Source organism: Fukomys damarensis, unplaced genomic scaffold, assembly GCF_012274545.1.
Source record: "Fukomys damarensis isolate Sample0158 unplaced genomic scaffold, DMR_v1.0_HiC HiC_scaffold_27, whole genome shotgun sequence".
Taxonomy (NCBI): Eukaryota; Metazoa; Chordata; class Mammalia; order Rodentia; family Bathyergidae; genus Fukomys; species Fukomys damarensis.
The window spans coordinates 14,157,708-14,180,255 of NW_022900939.1; the positions used below are offsets into that span (position 1 = coordinate 14,157,708).

At 42.5% G+C, this 22,548-nt stretch overlaps 1 protein-coding gene across 2 annotated transcripts in view; it reads right to left on the reverse strand.

Annotated features, from left to right (window-relative positions):
- The window catches only part of Ldlrad3 (low density lipoprotein receptor class A domain containing 3), a 232,480-nt gene that overhangs the window by 101,111 nt on the left and 108,821 nt on the right, over positions 1–22,548 (reverse strand). The gene's annotated exons all lie outside the window — the stretch shown is intronic.

A 22,548-nucleotide genomic window follows, 5' to 3' on the forward strand; every position in this document is an offset into this window, starting at 1 on the left:
AAACAACTCCCAGGGTAGGAAAAGATATTTGAAAACCACGCATCTGATAAAGGACTTGTTTGAAGAACATATAAGGAACCCTTACACCTGAACAATAAAAAGACAATCCAATTTAAAAACAAAGCATTTGAATAGATACTTCTCAAAAGAAAATATGCAAATAGACAATAAGCACGTGAAAAGATGCTCATCATTAGTCACTAAGAATTATGTCAAAATCACAGTGAGTTACTATTTCACACCACGAGGAGGACGGCTGTATTAAAAAACAACAAATGGTAACGAGTGTCGGGGAGGACACGGCAAAATCGGAACCCTCTGCACTGCTGGTGTAGGAGTATAAAATGATAAGACCGTTCTGGAAGAGTCCAGAAGTTTCGAAAAGTGAAACACAGAGTTACTATTTGAAGCAGCAATTCTAGGGCTACACTGAAGACAGAAATGAACACACATTATCCCCTCCCTTCCCGGACAAAAGCCCGTACACTAGTGTTCACTGTGGCATCACTTATAAGGCTAAAAAGGACAAGTTTTTCAAATATTCATCAAGGGAGATAGCAATAAAATGTGGTATATGCATACAATGGAATATTACTAGTCAATATAGGGAAATAAAGAATGTGTACCTCCCGTGGCTTAGGTGAACTCTGATAGCGCTGTGCCGAGGGGAAGCAGCCAGTCACAGAAGACCACACGCTGCATGACAGTGATTCCATGAAATGTCGAGCACAACAGGCAAATCTATGGAAATTGACTGGCGGTTGTTCAGGGTCAGGACAGGATGCAGGGTGTTATGAGAAGTGGCTACTCATGAGTATGAGGGCTCTGTGGAGTGATAAAATGCCCTAAAATCAGACAGGGATGAAGTTAGTCTAATACTAAGAAACACCGAGCCATGCACCTCATGTCTGAGTGAACTGTGTGGTACATATTTCAGTAAGAGTGTTCAAAAACCCCTAACAAAGCAAGGTAATTATTGACTGACACCTACTTCTATAGTGATTTTCAGGCTAGAATGAAGAATTCAGTTTGGTGCCTCCACTTGGCAGAAAATGTGGTATCTCATACACATACATTCTCATTCCCACATTCATACCCCCCCATGTACTGCACCTGCTCTTTGGAGATGTATGTGTCAAACAGCCCAGTATACAATGTGCCAGGACCCGATGCCATACAAATGCTATGCAGCCGTTCCCTCTAGTTACTACGCCTTACGTGATTTTCTTCCTCTCATGTAGAGCAGGATGGAGAGAAGACTGAGGGTTCCCATTCTAGTTTGCTATGTCCAAGCTCTGTGACCTAGGGCCAATCACATCACCTTCTGGGCTTTCATTTTCTCCTCTATAAGATGAAAGAGTCAGTATACTAACCCTCAACCACAGCACTAACGGTATTTTGCAAGTGACAGTTCACTGTTTTGCAGGACTAACTCCAGAGAGGAAGTCCTTAAATGTAACTCTATCCAATAAATTCAAACCAGATCTCTACCCAGACCCCAGCATTTTGAAACTCAGCAATAACACAGTCAAATGCCCCATCTCTCCCCTCCATGCTTCTCTCACTGCTGGTTAAGGATCACTGCAACTAGATATTATCTGGGGTAACTCTTCTGGCCCCAAACACTCCTTGCAGCTTCCCATATGGTCTTCTCCTTTAATAACGTCCTTCCTGCATAAACTCTGATCACCCTCACAAGGATATGAATGAATACCACACAGAATCAAATGGACTTTACTACTAGATTAGGAGCTGAAGGTTTGACAAAGCACAGAATCCGTTCTTACAGCATCTATGCCAACACAGAACCTGCCCCTGAACTACAGCATGGCCAACGTGGAGCCCCAGTCCCATGGCCACCATAGCTACCATGACTACCGTGGCCAACATCCCATGCTGCCCGCACATCAGTCTGGGCAGGAACTAGGGACTTGGACCTCTGCTTGTTCAGTTCCAGCCCAGCTTTAGCCTTGTTCTGTTTGAATAATACTGAACACTCATACTACGGTTCAAATTCCAACTACTTTAATGAAATCCAGTAAGTAACTATGGTGGAAGCAAAAATAACAACGGCAGAACCAAGATTAGTTTAGAATTCAGCAAATTAGTTTAGTTCCTTCTAGTCTTTGGCTCATGTTTCAGTTCATATCCCAGCTTTAAATATAGTATGTATTAAATATGATGTGAAGTCATATTTTAACACCTTCCAACTGTGAGAGTTTTGCAATTCTAATAGAAAACACGCCATAAATTAGTCTGAGGTGACTTGTCGTTTCCAAATGTCTCAAAGTGTGATTATCTAGGCTGGAAGAGCAATTCCAGATTTTTTCCTCCAGTTTCTTTTAGATCCTACCTCACAGCTGTTCCTCTAAAAAGATCCGTCTTTCAATGAGAAGCCAAGTCTTTATTCTCCCTAACAAGGTAATTTCCTCCAAACTACTCAAGATTTACACTTGGTGTTTGTTGTGGTTTAGACCTAGAATGTCCTCCAAAACCTTCATGTATTCAGAAGTTGGGCTCTGGGAAGGTGACTGGATCATGGGGGTGCTGTACTCATCAATGGATTAAGCCAGTGAACTGTTTGGAACTGAATGTGATCTTAGGAGGTGGGGCCTGGTCAGAAGATGGTCCCTGGCAGTGTGACCTGAAAGGGTATGTGTTCATTCCTGGCTCCTCCCTTTGCTCTCTGCTTCCTGACCAGCAGCTTTCCTCTGCCCAAACCTTTCTGCCTTAGAGCCAGCCAACCATGAGCTGAAAACATAAGCCAAACAAACCTCTCCTCCTCTTAAGCTGTGGATGTTGGGCAATGTGTCCAGCATGAGGAAAGTAACTTTCAAGAGGGTGCTGGTCTTTCGACATGGAGAGAGCCACATAATGTGGGGTTCTCTTATTCAGTGACCATCTCAAGTGTCCAATCCTTAAGAACACCTGCTGCACGAACCAATGCTAATGTGAGATGCATTTCTGTTGTTATCAACGATAGTCTCTCCGAGGGCATATCTGGAGGTTATTATGGCTGGCACTTTGGACAACAGAAGCTCCTGCTGAGCATCCCTCATTCCTGTCTTGTAGGAAGAGGGTCTGTTCTATCCCCAGATGCATCTGAATATTAACACTCTGGAATGTGCCACTATTATCCACTTTTGTAAGACCAGGAAGCAAGATGGCGGACAGAACCAAGCCGAGGCCCTGGCTTCTTACTGGTAAACAGGAAGGAGAAAGCCCTTGTCAGCCATCAGAGACAAAAGTACCCTAGAGAACTAACCTGATCATTTTGCATCTAGCATTGTTCCAAAGATGAAAAGGCTCAGATCAGTAGCTGCGATAGTTGTTGGCTATACAGAGGAATTCTTGGCTCTCACGGATGGCACCCACACTTACGAGTGTCTGCTAAGTGCCCTACATCCTCTCTTACTTTTCCTCCAAGTAATCCTAGAAGCAGGCCTGGTTGCCTTTTCATTGATGAGTCTCTGAGCGGTTAAGAAACTAGTTTAGACACTGAGCTACTGACCTGCAGAGTTGCCATCTGACTCCATCCAGAGCCCAAGCTCTTTATGTATTTTGTCATGAATATACTAATAGAGTTGCTAAAATGAAGGGGAGGTCTTGCCAAAGTAGCTTGCTCTTAAAATACACAGCCAAAGCCTGATGGATTTTTTTCTTCTAAGTTTCTTGCATCTGACCATCTTTACAGTAACCTCCATACCTACCGCAGTCTGGCAAGGAGAGAACAGAGCTCTCTCAGGTTTCAGCCCATGCTGAGGAAGCACAGAGTTGGGGCCTCAGACTCAGCTTCTGTCAGAAGCATGGTAGCAGCCTTGTCAATCATGCCGGAAGTGAAGGCGGACCAGGCATCATTTAGGCGATGTGAATGTGGGGTGATCAGAATGTTTATGTGATGGCCCAGGACACTCCAGGGACTAGGGTTTGGCGCCCTTCTGGCCCATACACGGAACCCCAGTGGTCTTCTTTAGGAGAGCTCAGGAACACAAGGGTCACTTGGAAGTCCTCTTGGGAAATGAGCAGCCCAGTGTAGGGCTGGAGCTGCCTCTGCAGAAGTAAACACGGGAGTGGAACTAATCATCTCCTTACCAAGGGCAGCACACGAGTGGTGCAGAAGATGCCTCCAGATGGGCTGTGGTTCCCATGAGCCACTACTTCACAACAAAGTGTCCCTCCCCATTCAGTGTCTTAAGATGGTGACATTTTAGTCTCACAATTTCTATTGTTTAAAAATTCTGCAAGGTTGTGGCAGTTTGGTTTTGGTACTCAGAAGTTGTTGAAACCAGTCAGTGGGTGAAACAGCCAAGGGCTGCTTCGTGTACCTCTAAGTGACTTCTCTGTGTAACTAGTTTGGGCTTCATCACAAGATGGCAGCCACAGGGCACCATGTTTACATGGTGGCTGAAGCTCTGGAGAGAGGCTACTCCAGAGAGTAAGGAAGAAGCTATATATTTTTATATTCTAGGCGTGGAGCCCACTTGGCATCACTCTGCTAAACTTTATGGGTCCAACATTACAAAAGGTGGGCCAGTTTCCAAGAAAGGAGACAAAGGCGCTCCCTCTCAAAGGGAGAGTGACAAAGAATCTGTGGACATACTTTAAAACTGTCACATTTAGGCTGGGAGAGAGCAGAAGTCACAGGACTGTAGACAGGGAGGGGCACGTACAAGGAAGAACACTACAGTCTCTTCCCCCACCCACAGCATATTTCCAGAAGGGAAGCAAGCAGGCACTGGCAGATCAAAGAGAGTTTGAAGGGAAATCCATGAAAGATTTCTGAGCCACATGGGAAAGGTGGCTGAAAAATCAACTAGTGAGGGCAGAGCATCCATCCTTGGAGATTTCCTTCAGATGCAAAGTGACCCAAATTGGAGGCCAACTGACCTCCTCAAGAAAAAGCAAAACCACAGTCAGGTTCCTGTCATTTGGAAGAGTAATGGTAACCTTGGTCACACTCTGAAATCATGATAAAAGCTTGGTTCTCCCAGGGTCACAAGAGCTTTATAAGAAAGGAGCCCATAAAGAAAGAAACCAATAACACAAAGCCTCTTCAACTTGACACTTGGGTAACAGAGGTGGGGGCAGCCAACACCGGATGTATCCTTGGCACCAGCAGCAGGTTTCTCCCTACTGATGCTACATAGTGTTCAGCTGGGTGAGAGCCTTCGAAAGCAAAGCACACACCAAGTACTCTCTTTCAGGCTGTGTAAATTAATGCCACTCAGGGGATTGACAATTTCTCTAAAAGTCTGTAACATGTTATTGACATAAAGCAACCTTTTAACTGTTGGCTCGGTTCAAAAAGATCCATGGCAGAGACAGGAGCTAATTAATTTTCAGTATCCATCCCTACCTCCTTTGTGCCTTTTCATAATATGAACTCATGAGTTCAGGCTGGGCAGAAAAGAACCCACTAGGAGAAAGAGAACATTTATCTGCCTCCTTTGCGGCTAGGTGTGGTCACATGATTAAGTTCAGGGTACTGGAACTTGAGCAAAAGTAGCACATACAACTTCCAAGTCACCTCCTTCAAGATGGAGGTACCCATCTGGTCTTGCCCTTCTTCCTTTCTTTGTGAGGTCTGGAAAATAGTTAATACTGGAACAGCCTTGGGAACCCTGATGAGGGCAAAGTTCCCTGCTGGCCTAGATTGCTCATCTCTAGGGTATTCCATATGAAAACATTTGCTTAATTTAAGGCACTTATTTAAGCCATAACCTTCATTTTATTCTAACTGTGCTGGGGGTCCTTTTGTTACAGCAGCTAAACCAGTATGCTTATTAACATGGAGTCTTTGTACCACTCTAAGTTTTTCAAATTAAGAAACCAAAGTTAGACTCACAGAAGCCCTAAAACCCACACTTCATGTGTACCCCAGAGGATTTGTAGATCTGCCTTTTCTGGATCTTTCTATCTTCCTAACCCCTCTTATGTGCCTGAAGCATGGACCATACAGAGTCCATCAAAAAAGGTATACATACTTAAGGAAAATAAAAACTTGAATAAGTATTTTAATACACACCAGACACTGACTTCCGGTAAATGGACTGCTTTGTCCACAGGCATGTTAGGATTTTCATGATGTTTCAATAAATTTAGTATTAAAATATTTATACAAGTTTTTCTTTTCCTGATGTGTGCTTACAATTTTTTGGCAGACTCTAGGTCTTCTATGATTCTATGAATACTTGACATTAACTACTTTATAACAGCTTTGCAGTGCACTCAAGTCAGTTCAAGTGAAAGGAAAGGTTTCTTTTAGAACATAGAGGCCTCACTGAAAAGCAGAGATGGTGGCATTTTAGCTCATAGGTTTCAAGTTCATAGTCAGCTGGCTGCAAAGCAGGGTAGCATGGCAGAGGAGAAACAGTCCACTGCAGGGCATGAAAGAGGCAGGAAGCAATGAATCTGTCCTCTTTCTGTCCCTTTACATTCCACCAGGCTACAAGCCTATTGGTTAATGCCATCCACACCCAGTATAGGGCTTCCTCTTCAATAAATCCACTCAGCCAAATCCAGAATTATGCTAATCCAGTTATCATGAAACCTTAATCCATATTCAAGTACTCTAAATCCAGCCACCTCTGAAATGCACCACCTATGAGCTTATGAGAGTCTGAGGAGACATCTAGTTACAAGCCATAAGAGTGGTCCTCCGGGAATTAGGGGTGGGTCTTGGGAAGCCATTCAGGACCAAAGCAAATACTGTCTACATCTCTCTCTAGCGAGAGGAAGGACAGACACCCTGGTCTTTCAGACAATATCCCCTCCACATATATCGGCACTATCTAATGTAATTTCTGCTTTTCCCAACTGTGGCTTCCACATGGTTGGGTCTCAGTCTTGCATAGTTTTGCATAGCCTCCTAAGCCTGCTTCAATCCAGAGTGTCTTTGTTTAAGAAAAACATTCTGATTTGCTGCTGGTCAGCCCAGGAACTGACTGGAATGGAGGATGGTATCCATCCCTTCTTTGGTCAACAGTTGTTGATGTGGTGGGGATATATCCTGGAGAGTAGAGGGCTACCCCTTCTAAAGGTCATGGGTAGAAAACATGGCTTGGAAATTCCAGAGAATGGGACAGCTAATACAACATAGTTAATTGCATCTTGGCACTCAGAATATATAGGGAATCCACATACACCTTTAAACACAGGCTTTGTTAGACATTTCTTGAGTTGTAGTGCTCAGATAGGTGACTATATTCTTGTTCTTCTCTTTCAATTTAAAAATGAGCTACCAAAGAAGTGAGCAGCCCATAGGAATTCTTTGGACTTCCTCAGTACCTCACACTGTGCTCTTCAAAAAGAACTTCAATAAAAGCGGAGCTATCAGCAGCACATATATTACAAAGAGCACAAGATCTCAAGGACGAGAATTCATGGAAGAACAGTTTGGGGAAGTGTTATTTTGTGGCATCCCACAAAAGAAACCAAAGATTAACCAGACTGATAAGACTATTAGGTTTCCAGACAGAAATAAGGAGGAAATAGGCCAGAGCTGGACAGAGCCTTGTGAGGATGCTGAAAGGCGGTCATGTCTTTTCTCCTGATCTTCCTCTACTTCCTCTGCTGCATACAGGGAGGGTCATCCCCAGTCAGCCTCAATGCAACTGAACAGTATCACATCTTCCTGCCCTACATATGCACACATGCACAACTTCACTCTTGTCATACAGCACTCTGCTTTTGAATACATTATTCCCTTTGGGTAGATGCTTAGTCCCACACCTGCATCCAAGTTCATTTTTATTTATCCTTAATGACTGGGCAGCGATTTCATTTCTCTGAAGCCTTGCCATAGTCCTCTAGCAAAAGCTGTCATTCCTCACCTGCTCCACACTCCCACAGCAAGCTGCTTGTTTGTTCTTCTATTACAGCATCCATCACACTTTAGAGTAATTATCAGTGGGGTATTATTGTGTTTCTCTCTTCCAAGACTGAGCAACTTTGGTCTGATCTGACTTTGTTTTTCCTCCAGTACCTGGGTGGGTCTGGGAAATAGCAGACAGCCTGCAAACAGTGTGGATGGGCTTACCTACTGCTCCTTCAAACCTACAGGGAGTGCATAGCTCTACTCTCCCACTGGTGCACTGCACTAGCCCCAAGTTTTCTTTAGTCCATCTCCACAAAGGGACATCGAGCTCTTTGGTTTCACAATTTCAATATCCCATGTGTTTCCTGTTTGCACCCTAAATAATTCACAAGAGTCTAAGGGGAGGCAGACCAGTGAGAACCGCCCAGCAGCATGGGGAGCTCACTGCTCCTCCTCCTCTACCTCCATCACCCAGGGCCATTGCAGCAGACTAGTGAGGACTGTTGCCTCTGTAGGATTTCTCCCGCCCCACCCCTCTCTCGGGCCTTCTGGTTGTGCTGGTACCTAGAATCACTGCAGAGACACAGGTGGTCATGAAGGCCATTGTATTGAGCTCCAGAAGATAGAATGGAAATGAACAACAGCAATAAAGGGACATTAGACCTCCATAGCCTTCCATCAGAACTTGGACTATCTTCAGGGAAAGGACAGTGGGGACCTGTAGTAGAACCTTGCAGAGTTCAACCCTGCAGGAGGTCAGGAAGCCCAACTTGGGCCTTACAACCATAATACAACCTGAATCTCAGGGGTTTACCGCTGGCTAGCTGAGACTAACTGACTTAGTTCTGCACATTGCTGCCAACTTGTCTATTGTGACTGCAGTGATATACCCTGAAAGAGGCTCTTCAATTTTTTTCTTTCTTTTCCTCTTATTTTTAATTTTTATTTTAAAAATTTTATTTCTTCCTGTTCTGCAAATTCTTCCTTTTTTCTTCTTTTTCCTGCTCAGTCTCTTGCTCCCCACATTATTCTTTATCTCCCTTTTTGTTCCCGTTTCTGCCCTAATTCGGATTTCTTCATTCCTTTTCTTTTCTTCTCTCTTTTTCCTTCACTTGATGATCATTAGTTTAAAAGGAAAGTGAGTACAATTTATAGGTTTCCTATTACTGTTAAGTTGTTCTATTCCTGTCTTTGTTCTTGCACTCTGTCTTTACCTCTTGTCTTCAACAGTTTGCATGATCATCCTGTGTTCTCTGGCTTTACTTGAAACCTTCTCCTATTATTTTACCTATCTATTCCTCTCCTCCCAACTCCTTCTAAGTCCCCATCCCAAAGGGTAAAGTTGCTATATTGAAGAGTTTATTCACTATGAACATATTTTGGGCTGGTCCTCGATTTTGATTTAATTCACATGGTTAAAGGTGATAGATTAATAACTATCACAAATGGTCAATTTCTAAGCTGTGCTTGACGCTATTGTGTTGCTGAATGTATCAACTGGACTAAAGGGTTATGACTGAGTTTTGTCCTTTCTGATATGAGAGTGTTTCTGAGTCTAATATTAGAGACTCAAAACTTAAAGAGCAGCTGTATCAGGAAGACTGAAGTACTAACCCAGGAACTAAAACAAAGAGAGCCCAAAAACAAAAATAAAAATGAGAAAATACTTAATCAAGGCACAAATACAGACTTCCAGTTCAAAAGTCTGACAACCAACCACCAGGAAACCCTGAACTCATAGCACAGGAAGTAACAAAACAGATGAATCAGTCTCTAGAAAAATTCAAAACAGAAATAATTTCTCAGATAACTGCACAGATGGTGAGCACAGTGAAAGACATGATTAGAGACTCTAGAACAGAAACAGACAAAAAAAAAAAAAAATGAGCTGAGGACCATAACAGAAGCCATGAACACCCAGCATAGGTAAGAAATGGAAACTTTGAATGCCCAACATAGGAAAGAAATGGAATCCATAAAACAGATTCAAACAGATATCCAGGAGATTACAAACTCTACTGAAAGCATGCGCAGCAGAATGAACAAATGTGAAGACAGATTTTCAGATACAGAAGATAGGATTGCAGTCAATGACCATGAAAAGAGAGATCTCTTAAAAACAGGGATCATGAGAAGTTGATCCAACAAATCCTAGATGATGTAAAGAAGAACAACACAAGACTGATAGGAATCCATGAATTAGCAGGAGAAACTACAAAAGACTTAAAAAACCTGTTCACAGAATTAATGACAGAAAACTTCCCAAAGAGAGGTGAAGAATTTGACATACCGATAAGTGAGGCACACAGGACTCCAATTAGCCATGATCAAAAAAATCTACACCTAGACATATAATAGTTAAGATTCTGGAAACCCAACAGAAGAACAAAATACTGAAAGCAGTTAGAGAAAAGAAACAAATCACATGCAAAGGAAAGCCGATCAGAATCACAGCAGACTTTTCAACACAAACCCTCAGGTCAAGGAGAGCCTGGAGTGAGGTATTTCAAACCCTAAAAGAAAACAACCTCCAACCTAGTCTGATGTATCCTGCAAACCTCTCTTTTAAAATGGATAGGGAAATAAGATATTTCCATGACAAAGAACACCCGAGAAACATCATGAACAACAAACCAGCACTACAAACAATTCTAAAAAACATTGTAGAAAAAGACAATGAAGTTCACAACACCATGATGCCCAACAGAGCAAACCAATTAGGCAAAGCAAGAAACTAAAGGGAGAGGGGGAAAAATTAAAAAGAGCCAACAACAGGACAATAGCACGACAATGATAAGTCAGTACGTATCAGTTATAACCATCAACATCAGTGGAATCAATTCACCAATCAAAAGAAATAGACGGGCAGCATGGATTAAGAAGCAAAATCCAACAATATGTTGTATACAAGAAATACATCTAGTTCAAAAAGAAACTCATAAAGTGAAAGGACAGAAAATAATTCTCCATATGACAGGAGCCCAGAAAAAAGCAGGGGTAGCTATCTTACTTCCAGACAAAGTAAATTTCAAATCAAAACTGATTAAGACAGACAAAGAAGGCCACTATATCCTTGTAAAGGGAAGAATCCAAGAGGAAGAGATGACAATAATAAATATATATGCATTTACTATTAATGCTCCCAACTATATAAAATAAATATTAAGGCACATGAAAAACCAAATAAGCACTAATACAATTGTAGTGGGGGCCCTAAAACACCACTATCACAAACAGACAGATCATCTAGACAAAAAAAATCAACAATGAAATACTAGAACTGAACCAAGCTTTTGAAGAAATGGACTTAATAGACGTCTACAAAGTGTTCCGCCCCACAAAATCAAAATATACATACTTTACAGCTGCACATGGGTCATTCTCCAAAACAGACCAAATACTAGCTTACAGAACAGGTTTAAATAAATGCAAAGGAATCAAAGTTATCCCATGCATAATATCAGACCATAACACAATTAAGCTGGAGATCAATAGCCTAAGAGACCATAAGAACTTCACAAACACATAGAAATTAAACAACACTCTCCTGAACAATCAATGGGTCACAGAGGAAATTAAAGAAGAAATTAGTCAGTTTTTAGAAATAAATGATAATGCCAATATAACATACAGGAATCTATGGGACACGATGAAGCAATTTTATGTGGAAAATTCGTAGTATTGAATTCCCACACTAGAAAAACACAGTGAGCTCAAATAATCAACCTAATGAGGAATCTTAAGACTCATAGAAAAAGAAGAGCAAGAAAAACCCAAAGCTCATACAAAGAAGGAAATTATAAATATCTGAGCAGAAATCAATGCAATGGAAACTAAGAGAATGATATTTTTAAAAAAATGAATCAAAGAGTTGTTTTTTTAAAAGAATAAATAAAGTTGATAAACCTTTAGGCCAACCTTGTCAAAAAAGGAAAGAAAAGGCTCAGAACCATGCAATTAGGAATTAAAAAGATGAAGTCACAACAGATGCATCAGAAATCCAGAGGATCATCAATACCTACTTAGAAAACCTGTATTTTAATAAAATGGAATACACAGAAGTAATGGACAGATTTCTTGATACTTATGAATTACCAAAGTTGAATAAAGATAAAAAATTCTAAATACCCCAATTACAATCAGTGAAATTGAAAATGTAATTAAAAATTTACCAACTAAAAAAAGCCCAGGTCCTGATGGTTTCACTGCTGAATTCTACAAGACATTTAGAGAAGAATTACTGCCACTACTATTTTCGATGAAATTGAAAGGGAAGCAATACTTCCAAATTCATTCCTGGAAGCAAGTGTTACTTTGATTCCAAAACCAGGGAAAGACCCAACCAGAAAAAAGTACTACAGGCCAATCTCCTTAATGAACATAGATGCAAAAATCCTCAATAAGATACTGGCAAACAGAATACAGATAGTCATCAAGAAGATCATACACTCTGACCAAGTGGAATTTATCCCAGGGATGCAAGGATGGTTCAACATATGTAAATCAATAAATGTAATACACTATCTTAACAGAGTCAAGGACAAAAACCATATGATCATCTCAATAGGTGCAGAAACAGCATTTGACAAAATTCAACACCCATTCATAATAAAAACCCTGCAGAAAATTGGAATAGACGGTCTTTATCTCAACTTGATAAAGCCTATCTATGAAAAACCAATAGACAACATATTAAATGGCCAAAAACTGAAAATCTTCACGTTAAAATCAGGCACAAAACAAGGATGTCCACTATCACCACTCCTACTCAATACAGTTCTGGAAACATTAGCCACAGCAATTAGACATAAGAAAGAAATAAAAACAATAAAGACAGGAAATGAAGAAGAAGTTAAACTGTCATTATTTGCTGACAATATGGTACTCTACATAGAAGACCCAAAAAGCTCTGTCAAAAGACTTCTAGACTTAACTGACACTTTCATCAGAGTAGCTGGCTACAAGGTAAGACTCAAAAATCAATAACCTTCTTGTAAACAAATAAACTCACTGAGAGAGAAATTAGGGAAACAATTCCTTCCACAATAGCATCCAAAAAATGAAGTTTCTAGGAATCAATGTAATGAAGGAAGCAAAAGACCTCTACAGTGAAAAGTACAGCACTCTGAAAAGAGAGATTGAAGAGGTTAGAAGAAAATGGGAAGATATCCCCTGCCCCTGGGTAGGAAGAATCAACATAGCGAAAATGGCCATACTACCAAAACTGCTATACAGATTCAATGCAATGCCAACTGAAATTCCAACAGCATATCTCACAGAACTAGAGAAAATAATCAAAAAATTCATTTGGATCCAGAAGTGAGCTAGAATAGCAAAAGCCATTCTAGGCAACAGAGACATGAACAGGGGGTATCACAGTCCCCTACTTGAAGCTGCACAACTCCACTGTGATAAAAACAGCATGGTACTGGCAAAGAAAAAGACCTGAAGATCAATGGAATAGATTGGAAGATACAGGAACAACTCCAGATGCACTCAGCTACCTTATCTTCGACAAAGCAGCTAACCATCCTCAGTGGAGGAAAGATAGCCTCTTTAATAAATTATGCTGGATTTCAACCTGCTAAATATTAAAACTAGACCCTTATCTTTCACCATGCACTAAACTAAAATCCAAATGGATTAAAGATCTAAATATTAAAACAGAAACACTAAACTTGCTGGAAGATAAGTTAGGCAGAACTCTTGAAGACAGTGGCATAGGAAAAGACTTTATGAACAAATCCTCAGGAGCAAAGGAACTAGCACAAAGAATCAACAAGTGGGATCTCAACTTATTAAAAAGCTTCTGCACTGCAAAAGAAACCAGCAACAGAACTAAGAGACAACCTACAATGTGGCAAAAAATTTTTTACCAGCTGCTCCTTAGACAAAGGACTGTTATCTAGAATATATAAAGAACTCAAAAAGATCAGCCCCCCTCCAAATATAAAGACCCGATTCAAAAATGGGCATCTGAAATGAACAGACATTTCTCAGATAAAGAACTAAAAGCAGCAAATAAATATATGAAAAAATGTTCCACATCACTGGTCATTCGAGAGATGCAGATGAAAACAACACTGAGATTCCACCTCACCCCGCAAAGAATGGCTGCTATCAAGAAATCAAACAATAACAAATGTTGTCAGGGTTGTGGGGAGAAAGGAACCCTTCTCCATTGTTTGTGGGAGTGCAGACCGGTGCAACCACTGTGGAAATCAATATGGAGATGCCTCAAAAACTAGGATTAGAGGTCCCATTTGACCCAGCTACTCCTCTGCTGGGAACTTTCCAAGAGAATTAAAAGAATCTTACCACAGTGATATAAGCACACCCATTTTTATAGCAGCATAGTTTGCAACAGCTAAAACTTGGAAACAGCCCAATGATCAAGAAGATGTGGTTTTTCTATAAAATGGAATAATACTCATCCATAAAGAATGAGAAACCAAAGTCATTCATAGGAAAATGGATGCATACTGAGGCCATACTCTTAAGTGAAATAAATAAGACATATATGTGTACTTACCGAATATTTTTTCTGGTGTGAAAAACTAAAAGTATAAATAAGATCCAAATTGTGCAAATGATAATGCCAAAAAGAAAGAAAAGGGCTAAAGGTGTAGGGGAAGTGGGTAGGGTAGGGGAAAGGAAATAAGGAGCAAGAAAAAATGTGAGATAAGGAAAAAAATGGAAACAAAGTCTTTGTAAATAGGGAAGGGTGCAGGAGATGAATGGAGGGCAGGGATATGGGGAAAAATGAGAACCAAGATCTGTCATGGAAAGGTACAAGATCCCAATGATGAATGTTATTGTACTGCATACTTTAAAAGTACCAATAAACTCAATAAAAAAAGAAAAAAAATAGTGTGGATGGGAATGACTATTAGTAGAGCCAAGAGTAAAAGCAGTTAGTCGCTGAATGGCTGAATGGATAAATGTTCCTGCATAATCAAGCAACATAAAACAGCAGCTTCAGGCTGTAAAAATTCATGCAGCATACTTGGAGACAGCAAACTCCACATCTGATCCCACTCTCCTGAAACATGGTCCTTCTGCCTCAGGAGTAGGAAGCTCAGCTAAGTGTCTAGGTTAGACTCTGCCATTCTTCAGGGGAGGCAGGAACCAGGAGATAAAAGAGAAAGGTGATCTACATAGGCAGGAACAGGTAAAGCTTAAAAAAAAAAAGACAACAAAAAACCAGCTTTGCAGACTAGGAAGGTGGTTAGGAGACGGGCAAGCAATTATTGCCATGACTGTAGAATCATTTTGACTTCCTTCTAAATGAGGGGTATTTCAGAAATCTTCACACTCCTGCTGCAGTGGTTAAAGAAAAGGAAGCTTCAGGATGCAAACACTCAATTACTAAGAAGAAAACCCCACGGGTACAGAAAGGCAGCAATCAACCTCTCCCAACCTCCTTCTGTTCCTTCCAATGGAGTCAGCAGTTCTGTCTTCCCCAACCCAGCGGGGCTTTCAAATTCTTAAATTAAAAGCAGAAAAAAGGCTTCCCCATCTCTCCTGTTAAATGGACCTCCAGCAGTTTTAGTCTAAGTACAGCTAAACGAATTCTTTCGGGTGATGCTTCCTCCTGTGGTCCCACAACATCCCTGGATATCTACAAGGCTTGTGGTATTAACCACCCATCAAACTCCAGGTTGTGACTTTTTATGATTCCCCCAACCCAACCATTTTCTCCCCTAAGGCTCTTTTCAATCTGTATTTGAAAAACCAAACTACAAACCAGCATTTCTCTCATTCCATATCTTCCATGATTTTTCCAGAAATTATCTTTAGCTGCTCAGTCACTTGGATAAGTTTGGCAACAGAAAGCAAAGGTCTCTTCCAAAAGCATAAGCTCTTTTTATTCTCAATTATGCAGCCTAGTGGGGGGCTCAGAGCAGCAAAGCAAAAAGCAAGCACAACTGGAAAATAATTCAGCAGATCCTCCAGCTCTACAAAATCAGTGCTCCCATGGTGATGTGCATGGGCTATTTTCATCCCTTGCCGCCCTCTTCCAGTTTGTCATCAAGCCTTGGCAACTCCAGCCTCTGATAGCTCCGGAAGCTTTGCCCCAAGTTATTGCCCTGTCACTGTCTTCTGATGCATGTGAACTCCCACTGTCCTCAGGAGAAAGTTCCAAATCCTTCACTGGTTTCCAAGGCCACCAACTCACAGATGGGCCAATGTGGACGACTCCAGCATCCTTGCAGGCTACCCTTTTCCCATCCACAATGAAGCTTCTCTCTTTGGCCAAACTGTACTCAGGCTCTTCTGAAATCTCTTCTCCATTGGGCTTCTGCATTCCTCTCTGCAATGTCCAGTTCTAGCAAGAACCCTGCTTAAGTCAGCTTAGCAGGAACTCCCATCATCCTGGGCACCTCACTGGGCTCCTGCTCACCATCTCACAAGTGATGTCTGACCGCTTTGGCCTCCTTCAGCAAGAAGCCCCCTGGTAAGCAGGTTTAGCTGGACTCTGCCTCAGCCCAGATGTTTCTCCACTTATTTGCATCCACTGACCCCAAGCCTGCTCCTTGGCTATAAACCCCCCTTTTTCTTGTTGTATTTTAATTGGGCCCAGTTCTATATGGTTGCTTCTCTGGATCTTCAGGTCCTGTATCCATGAATTCCATAAAGTGCAGATGTAAAGTATTCCAAAACAATGACATCTGTACTGAACATACACAGACATCAATACAATACAACGTATAAGAACCATTTACACTGCAATTGTTCTGACAGGCATGATAAGGAGTCTAAGGATGGTTTAAAGCATGGGAAGGAGGTGCGTAACTTATATGCAAGCATTGTATCACCTTATATAACAGACTTGAGCATCTGGGAATTTCTGTGTTCTTGGAGGGTTCTGGAACCAATTTCCTATGGAATCTGAGAGGTGACTATACCAAGGTCTCTTTTCTCCTCTGCAACAGCTTTTCTAAGTAAAACCTGTTTTTACTGCTTTCAGTACCCTGTAGCTCTGGTTTTTCCACATCCACCACAGAGCAGCCATGTGGATATCTGCTCTTCACATGCGCCTGCTGTTTCTCACCTCTGGAGCTGCTGGCTTGCCATCCCCTCTGCCCAGAAGGACCCCACCCCCCCACCCAGGGTCCCCTCTCTTGTCCTGCTAACTCCTCCTTGTCCTTCCAGAACCAAATGCAGCATCACTTTGTCAAGAAGACCTTGACACCCTGTAGATGGCCCTGAGACTCCCGTCCAGAGTGCCCTGCCTTTGCTTTGTGACACATTCTCCACCCAGCGACCCATGTAATGCCTTTCTCTCTTCCTGTGGAGCACAAGTTCCACAAGTGCAGAGACTGCCCTAGTCTGGTTCCCTATTATCACTCTTTAATTCTAAGATGCACATTCCGACACATTTTAACATGTGAAATTGAGATGAATCTTAGACTCAATAGTGCATTGTAATTTAATGGTCAGGGTTTTTTCTCTATCAATGAAACATAAAATAATAGTGGATCTTAAACTCAGCAACTTTTAACTCTTAAAAAATTTTTACTGATCTTTTGCCATACACAATTTATTCAAATGACATCCATTTGAACTGTTAAGTTCACAGCTAGAGAACAGGTCACCCTGGAACAAATCTATTTACAAAATCCTTGATAGCATTTTAAGATTTAACAAAATTTGGAAAATGTGTTATGTCCCTGTATCCCTTCAGAATAGTACCTGCACACAGCAGCAATCAGTAAGTATCTATTAAATGAATACATGCAGTCACACAGATGTATCTTGAGGATAAAACATCAGTCAGTTTTGCTTCATAACAAACACACCCTATGATCTCAGCCAAGCCGTATTGCTTTCTCCTGGGTTTGCAGATTGGCTATATCTGATGGCCTTGGTGTGGACAGATCCCAGGCCATGAGATGGGTTCAGGTCTGCTTACATGCCACTACATTCTCCAGGGATCAATGGTTCCTCAAGGTGAGTTCTTTTCATGGCAGATCACTGACAGGCAAGAGAGCAGGCCCATGGGTGCAAACACATTTCACCCCCCGATCTCATTATACCTGCCCATATTCCATGGTTAAACCAAGCCTAGGATTCAAAAGCAGGGGCATTTCCTTTGGCCACTCTGTCAGGCCACAGGAATAAGGAGAGACAAGAACCGAGAGTCAGAATCCAGTGGAGGAAGTAAAGGGTAGGACAAGGTAAGAGACACACAATTCCACATTTCAGCAGGTTTCAGCCAAAGCTGCGGGACAGTGCTCTCCAAGAACACATCATGCCCCCGGTGGCAATGGGTGAAGCACAGAACGCACGGGGTGAGCACTGGAGGCCTGGATTGGTGAGCCCTCTTCCAGCAGCCACAGAAATCCTCCTCCTTGCTTCCACCAGCCAGTCCTACACTATCCACTTAAACCCAGGGTGCAGCAGTACATCCTGGTGGTCACAGTGGTCATTTAAGCTGGCTGGGACATTAGAATTGGAGCATGATAGACCAGAGTCCAGGCTTAAAGGTAACTGGAAGGCAGAGATGCTACTGATATAGAGAGGTTGCAGGGCTGCAGTGTAGACAGTGTAGACAGTTCCAGGACTGGGGTGTAGACAGAATCAAGCAAGCCCAGACACCAAGGACAGAGATGAGCAGCTTAAAATACAAGCTGGGTGGGGTCCACTCACCCAGCAGGCAGGCCGACACTCTTTCCCAACAGGAGTTTTCTCAACACTTCTCAAAGTGCACTGAGTCCTCCACATCTCCCTTGGGTTTTCATCTCACTTTGTTCTTGCATTCTGAGTGCTCCACACTTCCCCATCTCTGCCCCTACTTCTGCTGTTGACTGAGGGTGTGGCTGTGCCCTGTATGAGTGTCACTGTGTGGGAGTTGTATTACGTTACCAGGGATGCTGTAACACAGGGCTTTTATTTTTATTTTGCAGCACTGGGGGATGAATCCAGAGCCATCACACTGAGCTATCTTCCCACTCCTTTTGCTTTTGTTTTTTATTTTAAGACAGAATCTTGCTAAGCTATGCGGGCTGGCTCCGATCTTCCTGCCTTAGCCCCCCAGAATGCTGGGATTACAAGGCATGCACCACCAGGCCTGGTGACTGGGGGCTTAAACAACAGAAATGTATTGTGTCACAGTTGTGGAGGCTGGAAGTCCAAGATCACAGTGTCAGCAGCAGACCCTGAAGGACAGTTTGTCCTATGTCTCTCTCCTGGGTCCTTGTGATCATCTCTGGTGTAAAGGACATCCGGATTTTTACCTTCATGTTAATTTGATAGTCCCTCTGTGTCCAAATTTCTCTTTATATAAGGACACCAGTCACACTAGATTAGAGGCTGCCCTATTCCACCTGCTCCAGTAGCATCTAATCTTAACTAGTTACATCTGCAATGATGCTATTTCTAAGTAAGGCCACATCCTCAGGTTCTGGGATGGCATAGCACCTCAATACATGGATTATGAGGTGGGGAAAAATGCAATTCAAGGAGGGGCCAAGATTCCAGCACTTACCACAGGACCTAGCATATGGAAGGTATCCCATTACCCTTCTGTTACCTACCCACTGACGAAAGTGCCCAACTTAAGGACTGTACACACACACACACACACATACACACACACATGCACGCGTGTGTGTGTGCGTGCGCAGGCACGCCTGACAAAACAGAGCTGTCACTATAGCTTCTGGGGAGGTGCCAACCCTCACAGCCAGACTTCCAAATCCTCCTTATCACCAGGACACAGCGAGCAAGATAAAGACACTATAGCCAATTGACAAAACCCTTCTTGAGAAAAGCTCACTCACAGCCTGGCACTCTTCTGAACTCAAGGGAACCCTGAGCACAAAGTGGGAGGAGTACAAGTTTTCACACCCCATCTTTGTGCTCCAGCACCACGGGTTGGGCCAACTTCCCGGAGTTCCAGCCAGATTAGTAACAGCAGATGCTGGCATCCAGGGTGACAGAGAGTACCTGTTACAGTTTAGATCTAGAATGTTCCTCCAAAGTCTCATGTGTCCAGAGGTGGGGCTCTGGAAGGTGACTGGGCTGTGGGGGCAGTATATTAATCAGTGAATTAGGCACAGTGAAGGTGCTGTTAGGCTGAGCGCCATTCCTCCACCATACTGTTTATGCTTTGGAGTCAGCTGAGCAGGAACTGAACCCTCTGAAATCAAGAGCCAAAATGAATCTCTTCTCCTTCAAATTGCAGGTGTCAAGTAGTTTGTCCCAGAGACAACCAAGTGACTAATAAAGCATCCACCCATACATCAGACAACTCAAGTTCCCATCCTGACTCCACCACTCACCACCTCCTCACTGTGTGGACTCTGCCAAGGAATGACCTCCATATTCCTCAGTTTCTTCATCCAGAATATGAGGGTGCTAAAAGCACCTATCTTGGGAGAACTTCATGAGAACAGAAGGGAAAATACAAATAGAAGTCCGAGAATGGTGTCTGATGTCTAGTTTGTGCTCCCAGTTTCTACTTCTTATTAATCCCCATGTGAGCTCCCACTGTCAATCTCACCAATCACCACGGCTTAAGTCATCAGCAGCTCCTGGTGACTAGTGACTAAGGTGCTCATTATCTAATGCTGTGTAGCAAAGTACCCTGAAACTCGGAGGCTTATAAAAGCAAACATTTGTTCTCTCAGTTTCTGAGGGTCAGAAATCCAGGCGTGGCCTGGCCCTCGCTCGGCATCTCTTTGAACCTCATCTTGCAACTGCTGCTTAGGCTGCTGGTCAGGGCTGTCCCAGCTCCTGGCCCCATGGTCCTCTGCAGAAGGCAGCAGATGACCTCACAGCTGGCATCCATTAGAGACAGCTGGGGGCCAGCAAGAGAGTAAGGGAGCATCTAAGCTTATAGCTTATGGTCTGAAGGGACAACAGCTGGGCAGGGAAGGCACAAAGCTGAGATTCTAAGGAAGTGTGCTCCGAGTTAAGTGTCTGTGAAGAGCTGGGATCCACTAGGTATGCATCCAACTTTTTCTACAAATTTCGTATTTGATAGTGGAATAAGGAGAAAGGCAGAATTTCAGAACTCTAACTCCAACCAGCCTATAAAGCAGCTAGCTCTGATGGATAAGCAAAGATCTGACTCAACAAAACACTCAAATACTCTTGGGGAGAGGGTGCCTCACAAGCCTCCAGCACCCCTCACCTTCACGTCTTAGACTTGGCAGCCCTTTCACCAAACATTTCAGGATACTGTAAGTGAACCTAAGACACATCAACACATCAGAAACTACGTAAGAAACAATATTTATATAACAATGTCCTCAATCCCTCCTGCCAATGCTAATATTTACCCGGCTTTGTGATTATTGGCCCCCACTTGGTATCTATCTCTGGCTGCAGTTTGGCTTATATTCTGGTTTATAATAATCTGACTCTATGTAAGGTTAGCAATATCCAGAAGTTCAGAAATTCCAAGGCAAATGGCAAGAGGCAAAAGCTCTCTGTTCGTGTAGAACAGTGGCTCTCAGACTTTAGGGTGCAGCAGAACCCTCTGATGTTTGCTAAATAAAACAGAGATGGCTGGGCCCAGCCTCGTGGCTGACTCCGAGGGTCTGGCACGGGACCCCAGCACTTGCATTTCCAGAGAGTTCCCAAGTGTGGCTGCTCTTGCTGGCCGAAGATCATGCTTTGAGAAGACCCGTGAAGGAAGAGAAGACCCAAGAAGAAAAATTTCCAACAGGGACAACCACAAACTTCGATTCTACCAAGCAAGACTCACCACCATTAGCTGTTCGCTGCGTGAATTCTGTGTCTATGCCGATATACATGGTCTTTTCTACAGTCCTCCAGCATACAGATTTGGATTGAGCATAATACTTATTTTGTGGCTCACTCTCACTATGTGTTGACTCATTCGTTCACTTTTTGTACTGGTAATGAAACCCAGCTTCTTCACATTGAGCTCGATCCCATCCCCTTTGAGACAGGGTCTTGCTAAGTCACTCTGGGCTTGAACTGCTAATACTCCTGCCTCAGCCTTGCGGGATGCTGGGATTACAGGTGTGCACCACCATGCCCAGAGCATTCATTCACTTTTAATAACGTACTAAAACACTAAACAAAACAGAAGTTAGGACCTTAAAGATAACCTGCATTTAGCTCCATGTGACTTAGCCCATGTATCCTACCTCCCAACATATAAGTAACCAGTTAGCCGTCATTTCTTGTCTGTTTGTAGTTTTGTGAAATCTATAAACTTTGGCAGTTACAGAGCAGAATACTGAGTAAGACTCAAAACAAATGAACTCTACCAACAAGCAATAATGTGGGTGAATCACGGTCACATGATATTAGTAAGGGATAGAAGTAAAGATTACATACCTAAAATACCAGTTTGTGACATTAAAAATACATATTCCTTAGGATGCCCTAAAACAGGCACACATTTTAAAACTTTAGTATTTAATCTTCATCTTGGAAGAAATGCATGTCTACTGCATAGCCCTTGTGTGCTACCCAGGCTCCCTAAGAGAGTTCATCCTTCCAGCCTCCAGCCTCCATAAACCAGCACTGAAATCAAGGGCTTGATAGGTGCAGCAACTTACATAAGAGGAGGCAAAGGTGAAATAAACACAAGGGGGAAACGTCTGCTAGTGACTGGAGAAATGCAAATCATTTCATGACTACAAAGTTGGCAAAAATGAAAAAAAAAAAGAGAGAGACAGAGAGAGAGAGAGAGAGAGAGAGGACAGCAGTGAATGTCTGTGATGTGACAGTAAAAAAAAAAAAAAAAA